At 36.0% G+C, this 14,022-nt stretch overlaps 1 protein-coding gene and 1 pseudogene across 3 annotated transcripts in view; one reads left to right on the top strand and one right to left on the bottom strand.

The window, feature by feature from the left end:
• LOC118540312 (large ribosomal subunit protein uL10 pseudogene) overlaps positions 1–13,484 on the top strand; it is a 28,582-nt pseudogene extending 15,098 nt beyond the window's left edge.
• Positions 1–14,022, bottom strand: part of LRRTM4 (leucine rich repeat transmembrane neuronal 4) — a 695,061-nt gene that overhangs the window by 417,983 nt on the left and 263,056 nt on the right. The gene's annotated exons all lie outside the window — the stretch shown is intronic.

Raw genomic sequence — 14,022 nt, 5'->3', positions numbered from 1 at the left:
CATGAACCTCTACTCAGTTCTCATGAATAAGATTGGGAACAGAATGGGAGACTGGAGAGAGCCTCATCTGGCGGGGTAACCTGGAGGAGGAGACCACCATTATGACAGGAAGGGTACAGAGCTCCACCAAGAGCCTTCTCGTCTGCTGTACAAAAGCTCTATGCTGCCACACATAAGTACCATTGTGACCTAGTGAAAAGCAAAAGAAAAAATAGCCCTATCACTGGAAGTGGGGCAATCTGGGTCCAGAAATCACACCATTACCATGGTCAGTCTCCTAACTTTGGAGGAAAGCAGGATATTCTCCTCCCTCAAAAGAACCAAAGAAATAAGACAGTGTTTGTCTGCTACCTGGAGGAAACATGGCAAAGGAAAGCACCACTTCAAAGACAAAGGCAGAGAGTACCTGCCTAACACTGAACCTGATCATGAAAACAGATCTGCCCTTGTTCCCCTGTGTCTCCCCACAAAACCATGCTAGCAATTACCAAGTAACAAGCAGTAACAATCTACTGCTGGAAGAGGGTAAATAGTATGCAGACAGATCCAAGCAGAATAAATACTGAAAACAAAACAAAAATAAAACACTACTAGACACACTATATTCAAACTGCTTAAAACCAAAGATAAAGAGTTAATCTTATAGGCAGTCATTAAAAATAAAAAAAGAAAGAAATATATACTGATTGAAAATCAATGGCAAGAATTAGAGCAGACTTCTGATCAGAAACTATGCAAACCAGAAGGCAAACACTGACATCGTTAATGTAATGACACAAACAAAAAGTCAAACCAGGATATTCTATCTAGACAAATACATTTTTAAATTAAAATAAATATTTTTAGACAAACCAGTCCTAAGAAAATTCATTACCAGCATATCTGCACTATAAAAAAAGTTAAAAAAATTCTTCAGACAGAAGGATTATAATATCAGAGAGAAATCTGAAATAAAGAGCTCCAGAAATGGTCTCAATAATGACGGAGAAGATATTTTTATTCTTATTTTGAATCACTCTAAATATGATTGTCCAAGCAAAAAAAATTTTTTAAGTTTTTATTTAAATTCTAGTTAGTTAACATATAGTGTAATATTGGTTTCAGGAATAGAATTTAGTGATTCTATTCTATTACATATCCAAGCAATATTAATGGCAATGCGTTGTAGATTTATTGCACATGTAAAAATAAAACACATGACAACAATAATACTATAGAGAAGAGAGAGGAAATGTAAATATACTGCTGTGTATACTTGTGTATATGAAATTGTATAATATTATTTGAATGTAGACTGTGATAAAGAAATAAATAAGAAGCCAATATTAAAATGGAAGAATAAAATATATACCCAATAATTCTAAAAGCAGGCAGTAAAGGAAGGGAATTAGAATAGAGAACATATGGAACAAACAGAAAACTATTAGCGATCTGCTAGATTTTTTTTTTATCTGCTAGATTTTAAACCAACCATATCAATAGTTTGAAATGCAAATGGTCTAAACATAGTAATTAAGAAAGAGATTATCAGAAAAAAGCAAGACCCAACTATATGCTGCCCATAGAAAAACAACTTTAAATATAAAATAATAGATTAAAGGTAAAAGAATGGGAAATAAAAGAAAAAAAGAAAGGGAAAAAAGTGAAGGGGATTAAGAAGTAAAATCTTCAGTTATAAAATAAATAAGTCATGGGATGTAATGTATGGCATAGGAAATACGATCAATAATATTGTAATAATTTCGTATGATGACAGATGGTAACTAGACTTATTGTGGGAATCATTTCATAATGTATGAAAATATCATATCACTACAATGTACACTTGAAACTAATGGGATATTGTAAGTCAATTATAAATTAATAAAAAACTGAGTATCAAAAGCAAAAAAAAGGAATATACTTCACAAATATTAATCTAAATGAAAGCTTGAGTAGCTATATTAATAATATAGGCATATCATCAGGGATAATAAAGGTTATTCCAGAATGATAAAGAGGTCAATCTATCCAGAAGATATAATAATCTTAAACATTTTTGCACCTACTAACAGAACTTCAGAATTCATAGAGCAAAAACTAATAAAACTGAAAGCAGATAAAAATAATCCACAAGTTTGGTTGGAGACTTCAATTCTCTCTGTTATATATAAATACAAATATATGATATACGATATATATAGTTTTACATATATGTGATAGTTATTTTTATGTGTCAACTTGACTGGGCTAAGGGATGCCCAGATGGCTGGTAAAATATTATTTCTTATTTCTGGGTGTTTCTGTGAACATCTGTCCTGAAAAGATTAGTATTTGAATTAGTAGACTAAGTAAACAAGTTTGTCTTCACTAATATAGGTGGGCAGCATCCAATCTGTTAAAGGCCTAAACAAAAAAGCAAAAGAAGGGTGAATTTGCTCTCTCTGCTTGAGCTGAGACATTTATTTTCCTTTGCCCTTGGCTATAAGCACTCCTGGTTCACAGGATTTCATATTCAGACCGAGACTTACACCATTGGCCCCTGATTTACCATACAAGCAAAAGTTTATTTGGGGGCTCTCTATCCTATTCATTGGGTCTATAATATGTCTATATTTGTACCAGTACCACACTGTTTTGATCACTGGAGCTATATAATAAGTTTGGAAATCTGGGAGTGTGTCACCTCCAAATCTGTTCTTTTTCAAGATTATTTTGGCTATTCAGGGTCCCCTGAAATACCATATGAATTTTAGGAGGGATTATCCTGTTTCTGTGAAAAAAACTCATTGGGATTTCAATGGAGATTGCACTGAACCGGCAGATTGCTTTGGACAGTACTGACATCAACAATATTAAGTGACAATGAGTTTTTGGATATGACAACAGAAACACAGGCAATAAAAGCAAATATAGGTAATTTGGGCTACATGAAAATCAAATACTTGGTACATCAAAGGACAATCAGCAAAGTAAAAAGGCGATTAATCTAGGGAGTAAGAGAACATATTTGCAAATCACCTATCTGATAAGAGATTTATTTCCAGAATATAAAAGAATTACAACTCAAGGACAAAAAAGAAATCTGATTAAAAATAGGCAAAGGACTTGAATAGATATTTCTCTGAAGAAGAAATTCAAAGGGCTAATAAGCACATGAAAAGATGCTCAGCATCCCTAATCATTAGGAAAACACAAATCAAAACCACAATGAGATACCACCTCATACCCATTAGGATGGCTACAATCCAAACAAAAGCAAAAAGAGAAAGTAGAAGTGTTGGTGAGGATATGGAGAAATTGGAACCCTTGTGCACTGTTTATGAGAATATAAAATGATGCAGCTACTGTGGAAAACAATATGATGGTTCCTTAAAAAATTAAAAATTGAATTATCATATGATCTAACAAGACCCACTTCTGGGTATACACTCCAAATATTTGAAAGCAAGGTCTTAAAAATATAGTTCCACACCCATGTTTATAGCAGCATTATTCACAATAACCAAAAGTTGAAAGCAATCCAATTGTCTATCAATGGATGAAAGGATAAAAAATACGGTATATACATACATTGGAATATATTCAGCTTTTAAAAAGGAAGGAAATTCTGACACATGCTACAACATGGATGAAGCTTAAGGACATTTTGTTAGGTGAAATAAGCCAGTCACAGTAAGACAAACAGATTCATTTATGTGAGGTAGTTAGAATAGTAAAATTCAAAAAATAGAAAATAGAATTGTGGTTGCCACACTCTATTGGGGAGGGGGGAATAGGAGCTGTTATTCAGTGGGTATAGAGTTACAGTTTTGTAAGATGAAAAGTGTTCTAGAGATTGGTTGTGCAACAACATGAATGTACTTAACCCTACTGACATATAGGCTTAAAATTAGTTAAATGGTACTTTTTGTGTATATTTTACTACAATTAAAATCTTATTTAAAAAAAAAGTACCAATTGTTATATCCTTTGAAATAAAGTATTTACATCTCTTTTCAGTTTTAATTGTACTTTAATGTTATCACCAATAACAGACACTTCTATGCTTTAAAACAAATTTGCAGGACCAAAATGGGAAAAAAATATATGAGGAGATTGTTAGATACCTAAAAATAGAGACTATGGCAAACAGTTTCTGAAACGACTCCAATCATGCCCTCCATTGCGATATTCATGCCTTCATGTCATCCCCTCTCCTTGAGTGTGGGCTGGACCCAGAGGCTCATAATAACAGCCTATGGAGAAAGTGATAGGATGGCATTTGTAAGATTAGGTGACAAAATTCTGTAACTTTCCTCCTATTTTCTCTTACAGACACTCTCTCACAAACTCTCTCTCTGCCTCTTCTCACTTCCTCACTCTGATGAAGCAAGTTGCAATGTTTTTAATTGTTCTATGAAGAGGCCCACAGGCAAAGAATTGTGGGCCAGTAATGAGCAAAGAATTCAAGTTCTCAGCCTAAAGTCCACAAAGAAATAAATCCTGTCAGCATCTACATGAATACCCTTGGAGATGAATCCTTTTCTCAGTAAAGCCTTGATATCCTACCTTGACTGAACTCTTGAGAGCTCCCAAGACCTAAAGGACCCAGCCAAGCCAATCCAGATTCCTGACCCACCTAAATTGCAAAATTATAGTTTTTTAAGCCACTAAATTTGGGGATGTTTTGCTACGTCAAAATAGGAAATTACTATATAGCAAATGCCACTGAGTGAGACAAAAAAAAGGGGGGGGATGCCAAGGGATTATGAGACATTTCGAAGAAAGCAACAATCTCCAAGGGTAAGGAGACAGGCAGAAATAATCCCTAAAAGGTGGAACTCAGCATGTTCCTAAAGTTAGAAATTACTGATGTTCAGAAACATATTTTGGGGAGGAAAACAAAAAAACAACTATATTTATTTTAAACACATTTTTGTCATAGCTTCCAGCATCACCATGGACCAGTCTACACTATTTCTTCCTCGGAGGAAACTAGCTCTCAATTTAGCTGATGAGATTATTTTTAAATCTACATAAGATATGTGTATTTGGGGTTTTGAAGCTGTGGAATGAGAAGGAATGGAAAAATCAAAGCAGCTTTCTCAATCATTAGTAGAGATATCTGTTTATAGTTTCTGAATGAACGCTTGGGCTGTGAAGCAACATTTGGACTGCATGAATACTATCCCTGGAATCTCACAAGAGAAAATCCAGTCCTTAACTAATTCCCAGAAATATACAGTGGTCAACCACAAAACACGATCAGCCAGTTCCATTAATCTTAAATGCCCCTAAATTCTCTGTAAATCCCTAGCTGAATTATTTATCTTCTTTGGGTTTTGCCAACGCCTGGTTTGACCAGCTAACTTTAGTGATGAGTAGGCAAAGCTTCCTTCAGCTTGAAATGTGTGTGATTTTAGACACAAACATTTTCAAATGACAAAATAAATTATTTCATTAGATTCAGTGGCTGATCAACAGTTTATATTCTTCTACAACTGAATTGCTTAGCAATTACAAGACATGTCCATCTAAATGCGTTTTCTAATCTCTGCTTCCCCATAAATTGGGAATTAGGCAAGGTGCTTCACTAGCTCCACAATATGTTCAGCATCACAGAAGGACTCAGAAGGTACAAGTCCAAATCTAGCTCCATTTCTCACATAAACATATACTGCAAAGGTAAATAAGTAAAACACTTCATAAATGGACAACATTGTGAGCCTGTGTTATTCAAATTGCTACATGTGACTAATAACATTAAAATTAAAATTAAATTAGGGGCATCTGGGTGGCATGGTCAGTTAAAAGTCCAACTCTTGGTGTTGGCTCAGGTTGTGATCTTAGGGTTGTGAGATCAAGCCCTGTGTCAGGCTCTGCGCTCAGCACGAGTCCGCTTAAGATCTCTCTCCTCTGCCCCCCTCCCCCTGTGCTCTCTTTCTCTCTCTCTCTCTCAAATAAATAAATAAATATTTAAAAATTAAATATTTCACTCCTCAGGAACACTAAACATTTTAAGTGTTCAATAGCCATATGAGTCCAGTAGCTACTGAATTGGCTCGCACAAGTATAGACATTTCCATCATCACAGAAAGCTGTATTGTACAAAGCTTCCTTAAACATCACCCTTTTTCATTTTCTTACTTTAAAAATGAAGATCAAAATCCCTGCCTGCCTTACAATATAGATATGATGATCAAGTGTGATAATTTTTATAAAAGCTATTTACATATACTCAACATATTATTATCATTGTTTCCATTGCTTTGAGTTCTTTTTTATCAATAAAAATATGACACTTCTGGATGAACTGACAGGACTATTCTCAGAGGCAAAAATGCCAGTTTATACAAAGTACTAGCAAAACATGATGTTTTATACTTATATTCATAAATTACTATTTTAAAAGTGTTTTTCCCAAGTTTTCATTTAAATTCCAGTTAGTTAACACACAGTATAATATTAGTTTCAGGAGCAGAATTTAGTAATTCATCACTTCCATACAAAAACTAGTGCTCATCACAATGAGTGCCCTCCTTAATCCCTATCACCTGTTTAGCCCATCCTTCCACCTACTTTCCTTCTGGTAATCATCAGTTTGTTCTCTATAGTTAAAAGTCTGTTTCTTGGTTTGCTTCTGTCTCTCTTTTTTTTCCCCTTTGCTTGTTTGTTTTGTTCCTTAAATTCCACATGAGTGAAATCATATGGTATTTGTCTTTGTCTCTGACTGACTTATTTCACTTAGCATAATACTCCCTAGCTCCACCCACATTATTGCAAATGGCAAGATTTTATTCTTTTTTATGGCTGAGTAATATTCCAAAAACAAATAATCCAGTTAAAAATGGGGAGAAGACATGAACAGACATTTTTCCAGAGAAGAAATACAGATGGCTAACAGACACATCACTCATCATCAGGGAAATACAAATGAAAACCACAATGAGAGATCACCTCACGCTTTTCAGAATGGCTAAAATTAACAACACAGGAAACAACAGGTGTTGGCAAGGATACAGAGAAAGGGGAACCCTGTTCCTCAGTATGGAGATTCCTCAAAAAGTTAAAATATCCAGCAACTGCACTACTAGGTATTGACCCAAAGATACAAAAATACTCATTCAAAGGGATACATGTACCTCAATGTTTACAGCAACATTATTGACAATAGCCAAATTATGGAAAGAGCCCAAGTGTCCATTGACCGATGAATGGATAAAGAAGATGCAGTATATACACACAATGGAATATTACTCAGACATCAGAGTATTTTTATTTTTTTAAAGATTTTATTTATTTATTTGAGAGAGAGAAAGAATGAGAGACAGAGAGCATGAGAGGGAGGAGGGTCAGAGGGAGAAGCAGACTCCCTGCCGAGCAGGGAGCCCGATGCGGGACTCGATCCTGGGACTCCAGGATCATGACCTGAGCCGAAGGCAGTCGCTTAACAAACTGAGCCACCCAGGCGCTCCAGTCAGAGTATTTTTAAAATTACTTTTTCACCATTTTAATCAATGCAATTTTTACTGCATTTTCTAAATAAACAACCTTCTAATAGGGTGAGATTTTTTAAAATGATACTGATTGGTGTGCACATAACATTTTGATTAATGGAAGTGTAGAAGTGTGTCAAATATTGTTTTTAATGATATAATAATCACTTGAAAATACATTTCAAATTAATAAATCATTTTAATGAATTATTATGGTATATGAAATTAAAACAAAATACAACTTAATGAGTGGGAAATATGCAATGTACAAAATTGAGTACCTGCAACTTTTATTCACTTGAAATTTGATGTAGGTGAGTTGAATGATCACAAAATCACATCAGTATATGACCTGTTGAAACACTTCCTCTTTCTTTTTGTTTAGAAACCTGAAAAACCTTTCTTCTGTTTTCTAGTTTCTAGCAATGGTATCTTTTAGGCAGGTATTTTAAGAATAATAGGTCTACTTGTTCTTCATATATAGCACTCAGGATAGAATTACTTTGCAGAATCCATTACTGTTTTGAAGACACTGTGCCTAATAAATCTAAGCAGGCTTTGAGCTCTCATAACTTAGGTGCTCACCACATCTCCCAGTGCTCTTGTTACTCTGCCAACATTTTGTGATGGTTAAGAAGTTAAAAAATTTTGAACAACACAAAAGTGTCAGAATAAGGTATTCTTCCAATAATATATGCATGGGTAATACTAAACAAAAACTATTAGGTTTACATCTGTAATTAAGAATGTTACCCACAATGCTTAGGTGGCTCAGCTGGTTAAGTGTCCAAATCCTGATTTCGGCTCAAGTCATGATCTCAGGGTCTTGAGATTGAGCCCCACATTGGGCTCTGCACTGGGTATGGAGCCTGCTTAAGATTCTCTCTCTCCCTCTCCCTCTACCCCTCCCCTGTGCTCTCTAAAAAAAAAAAAAAAATTGTTGCTAACAAAAATTGAGATTAATTAATATTTTGAAATTGTGCTTTTGGGGCACCTGGGTGGCTCAGTCAGTTAAGCATCTGCCCTCAGCTCAGGTCATGATCCCGGGGTCCTGAGATCGAGCCCTGCATCGGGCTCCCTGCTTCTCCCTCTCCCTCTGCCTGCCGCTCTGCCTACTTGTGCTCCCTATCTCTCGTTAAATAAATAAATAAAATCTTAAAAAAAAAAAAAGAAATTGTGCTTTTACATTTAGTATTTCCTATAAAAGCAGTTGGTCATTTTAATATGATAGTTTTTATATTAATTATAAATTAACACACTTTATAATTTACATTAATCATTAATATACTTTATAATTTATATCAATAATTGAATGGCTACACTGATATGCATTTTATTAATAAAAATTAACATCAATTAATATAATTTAATATAACATTATGATATATTAATTGTATTACTTATATCAATATGTTAAATTATTTTAACTTTGGAGACTTTTCCTTTGACATTTGGCTATTCTGGGGCACCAAAAACAATTATCACTAGATATTCAAATATAATTTTTGAAAATTGCCGAAACATTTTATATATACATTATGTAAATATATTATATATATAAATTTATACATACATGCTTTTATTTATATATTTATTTATGTTTTATTTATATTTCTTAAATTATGTATATATGTTAAAAAATTTTTTATTTGAATATAGTTGACACACAAAATTACATTACTACCAGATCTACAGCATATTGATCCAACTTTGCTATACATTATGTTATGCTCACAAGTGTAGCTACCATTTGTCACCATACAATGCTATTATAATATCAGTGACTATATTCCCTACAGTGTCCCTTTTATTCCCATGACTTATTCATTCCATAACTGTTTTTATAAATATATAAAATATACGTGTATGCATTCATTTGTAAAATAAAACCATGTACACAAAAAAGTGTGTTGCGTATAGATATATACTTATATACATTCATTGCAAATTAAAATATGGGCACAAAATCAGATTTTTATAGTTGTAAAGCATGGACATAAAATATTGATACCAAATAAAGATAATTATTTTAGACCCCTATCCAACTGGAATAAAAACGATTACTTTCCATGTCATCAAAACCATACTTCCTAGAAAATCTATTCTAAGTGCGATTTGAGCCTGAAATCCATGAAGTAAGCTCAAATGTCAAACTTTATATAGCTATAATAATATAAGCACTATTAATAGAAAATCACAAGTAATAAAAAAACATAAGTAATATGAAATTATAGACACATTTAACAGTGAATGAGTAAACCCAAAGTGAAAAGATTGATGTATGTTTTTTAGTTTTGTATAAGTAGGTTATATACTTTGTCTATTTCCATATAGGTGGCACCCAAAGGAATATGCCCCCTTTTCAATTCTGTATTACTATAATTTTATTAATATTATCTTAATGTATATATAGTAAAAACAATTTCTCTATAATTCTGAAGAAATCATAAATTCTATAGGACACCAGCTAGCAGAAAAGAGATTTAAAAAAAAAAAAAAAAACCTGAAATCTTTTCACAAAGAAAAAAGCTTAAACAAATAGATTTCAAATTCTAGTTCTCTCCAACATTCCCACTGAAATGATCAAAGGCTTAGATCATGTGTGGCAGGATAATATTTATATGTTGTCTGTGGATATACTCTTCTCCTTCCATATCCAGAAAGTAGCTGGGCTTTGTTTTTTTTTTTGCCACAGATTTTGGATGACCAGATAAAAGTTAAAAGTGCTTCTTCTAAAAAAAAAAAAAAAAAAAGTGCTTCTTCTCCTTTTGTGCAATTTTAAGCTTAGCAAAGAGGATTCCTAGGATTTTGAGGGAAATGGAGGGGAAAGGAGAATTTAGAAAGAAGCAACTAGATGGGAAGGACTGAAATTGAGAAGGGGGCTGACTAATCTATGTCCTTGGGAAACTGTAGTACCCCAGGGAGAAGGCAAGACCTCAAGGGAACACAATATCAAACGCACGTCTAGAGCTTGCTGTGTGCAAGGCATTGTTTGGAGAACTCCACCTGCATTTATTCATTTAATCCTTAATAAGATATTCTGAGATCACATACTAGAATTTACATTTTACAGATGAAAAAACTGAGGCAAAGACAAGTTATATAATACACAATGCTGCACAACTACTCGTAGAGACAATATTTGACTTCTTTTTTTTTTTTTTTTTAAGATTTTATTTATTTGCGAGAGAGAGAATGAGAGACAGAGAGCATGAGAGGGAGGAGGGTCAGAGGGAGATGCAGACTCCCTGCCGAGCAGAGAGCCCGATGTGGGACTCGATCCCGGGACTCCAGGATCATGACCTGAGCCGAAGGCAGTCGCTTAACCAACTGAGCCACCCAGGTGCCCCGACAATATTTGACTTCTAACTGTTTGGCTCTACTGTCTGCATTCATCCCCTGGACTCTTTCACTGCTAGGCTGTATGGATACATGGTATCTTGTTGGCTAAGCCCTCACTTAAAGTGCCAGGAAGAGCTTGTCTCTCTGAAGGTGATATTTGGGTACATGGTAATTGTTAGAATATAAGAATTTCTGAGATTAAATTTTCCACCAGCCTGGAAGAATGGGGACTTCGGGGCATAATTCAGTTAATTTAAAACAAAATTTTTAAAAATATCAATAGTCCCACACAGTTTGTGACAGATAATAATACGCAAGAAACTTTGAGGCTTTTAGGCAAGATATACAACAGAAACAAGTAGACAAGGTGATAAGCCAACGACCCACCATTCACCAATTCAAGACAACTATTGCCCTCAAGTATGTGAAGCAGATTCCAATAGATATGCACTCTTATTTTAGAATCTCTGGGATCAGGGATGAGAAGTCGCTGGGAAAGATGGGAGGTATAAATCTTGATTCAACTATGGCCTTGGGGAAGGTCACCCTAGAGGGTCTCTGAACTGGAAAAGAAAATTAGAGTGAATATAAACATTTTGCTTCCTTTTGGGTATAACTGATTAAAACCAAAACAAACCCAATCTCTGAGATGATTCTGAAATTTCAATGAAGCACAAGTGCAGTGAGATAGCAAGAAAAAAAAAATATACATATATACATATACATATACACACAATACACACATACACACACACACACACACACACATATTGATGGCAGAGTTTTCTTCTGCATCAGAGAGCTATAAGATGATTGAATCAACACAATTTGGGGAAGAGGGACACACACACATACACACACACTTATTTATCCTTCAATCTATAATACATAAGTTGTGGCACCAAAAGTACATCACCAGAAATACAAGAATTTCAAAATGCAATATAACCTAAAAAAACCAAAACAACAGCAACCAAAAACCCAAACTGTTAAAGATGTAATCCAGATGACTTAGAAATTAATCACTTAAAACCTTGGTAGCAAAATTAAAAGGAATAAGAAAAGACTTCTCTTTCCTAAAAAAATAAAGAAGTAATCCTCTACTCTTTCCACTAATTACATTAAAAAAAAAAAAATACTGGAGAGAAGAAGGCAGACTGGCAAGGGACCTTGGCATCCAGGAAATAACAGTGCCGAGTCTGTGGGTTTTCTTTTATCTTTATATATTGCAGACTTGGTGTTACAAAAGCCAGTAACTTGTAAATGTCAATGGGCACAGACAATAAAAGCCCTAACAAAAGTTTGCTCCTGTTTGGTTTTAAAAGGATCATAAAAGGGACAGTCTAGCAGGATTTAAAACAAAAAAACAAACAAACAAAAACTTTTAGAAAACAGCTACTTTACTCTATCCAAACAGCGCAGAAAAAATTGTGGCCCCACCTCTACTCACACCAGCAAATGCCTAGGATGTAACCTAGACTTCCACTCTCCACTAGTTATAAAAATTTGCCCTTCCTCTCTCCAGGCATCCTCATGAAAGTGACATTGTCTTTAAACCCTGCATGGCAATCCTTAACGCACCACCATGATGCCCAGGGAAGACAGGGTGACCCAGAAGTCCAAATACTTCCTTGACATCATCCAACTTTATTAATTAATTATTTATTTACATTTTTTTTTTTTTTTTTTGAGATTAAGAGCACAGAGAGAGTGACAGGGAGAAGCAGACTCCCCACTGAGCAGGGAGCCCGATGCGGGGCTCAATCCCAGGACCCTGAGATCATGACCTAAGCCAAAGGCAGACGCTCAACGAACTGAGCCACCAAGATGCTCCGAGATCATCCAACTTTTAGATGAATAGCCAAAATGCTTCACTGTGGGAGCAGGCAACATGGATTCCAAGCAGATGCAGCAGATCCACATGTCCCTCCATGGGAAGGCTGTGGTACTGATGGGCAAGAACACCACGATACACAAGGTCATCTGAAGGCATCTGGAGAACAAGCCTGCTCTGCAGAAACTATCGCCTCACATTAGGGGGAATGTGGGCTTTATGTTCACCAAGGAGGACCTCACTGAGATCAGGGACATGCTGCTGGCCAATAAGGTGTCAGCTGCTACCTGTGCTGGTGGCATAGCCCACGTAGAGTCTCTGTGTCAGCCCAGAACCCTGGTCTGGGGCCCGAGAAGACCTTGTTCTTCCAGGATTTAGGCATCACCACTAGAATCTCCAGGGGAACCACTGAAATCCTGAGTGATGTGCAGATGTTTAACACTGGAGACAAAGTGGGAGCCAGTGAAGCCATACTGCTCACCATGCTGAACATCTCCCCCTTCTCCTTTGGGATGACCATCCAGTAGGTGTTTGACAATGGTAGCATCTACAACCCTGAAGTGCTTACATCACAAAGGAAACTCTGCATTCTCTCTTCATGGAAAGTGTCCCCAGTGTTGCCCGTGTACGTCTGCAGATAGGTTACCTGACCATTGCATCAGTGCCCCATTCTACCACCAAAAGATACAAGCAGGTCCTGGCTTTGTCTGTGGGGACTGACTAAGCCTTCCCACTTGCTGAAAAGGTCAAGACCGTCTTGGCTGATCCATCTGCATTTGTGGCTACCGCCCCTGTGGCCACCACCACCACCGCTGCACCTGCTGCTGCAGCCCCAGCCAAGGCTGAAGCGAAGGAAGAGTCACAGGAGTCAGACAAGGAGAGGGGATTTGGTCTCTTTCACTAATCACCAAAAAGCAACCGATTCAGCCAACTTTATTTGTGAAACAAGGAAATAAAGGCTTACTTCTCTTAAAAAAAAAAAAAAAAAATTGCCTAACCCTTCTGTCAATTACGATGGATCAGATAAGTCTGAGTGGTGAGCCAGGACTTTTATCCTTGCAGAATGAGTGGCAACTAGGCTGTCTTTCTTTTTCTCCTTTGACGTAGGTGGAGACCATGTGGGAATCCTGTGCTTCTACCTCCACCCGAAGGTAACAGGGTACCCCTCCTTATTCTTGACTGAGGTGATGTCAATAGATAGTCAGGACTTCATCACTACTCAGTAGTAAAGAGAAGTTACCTCCTCTACAGTCAAAGGAGGCTGAGTAAGGAATCGGGACTTTCATTGTACCTGGCAGTACTGAGCGGTACTCTCCCTTCCCCTGCCAGACTAGTGTCAAAGAAGGCTAGCCAAACCAAGACTTAAATGAGATCCAAAATTTCATACAT

The sequence above is a fragment of the Halichoerus grypus genome, chromosome 10, assembly GCF_964656455.1.
Source record: "Halichoerus grypus chromosome 10, mHalGry1.hap1.1, whole genome shotgun sequence".
Taxonomy (NCBI): Eukaryota; Metazoa; Chordata; class Mammalia; order Carnivora; family Phocidae; genus Halichoerus; species Halichoerus grypus.
Note: the sequence above shows the minus strand (reverse complement) of the source record. Positions and strands in the feature narration are given on the sequence as shown.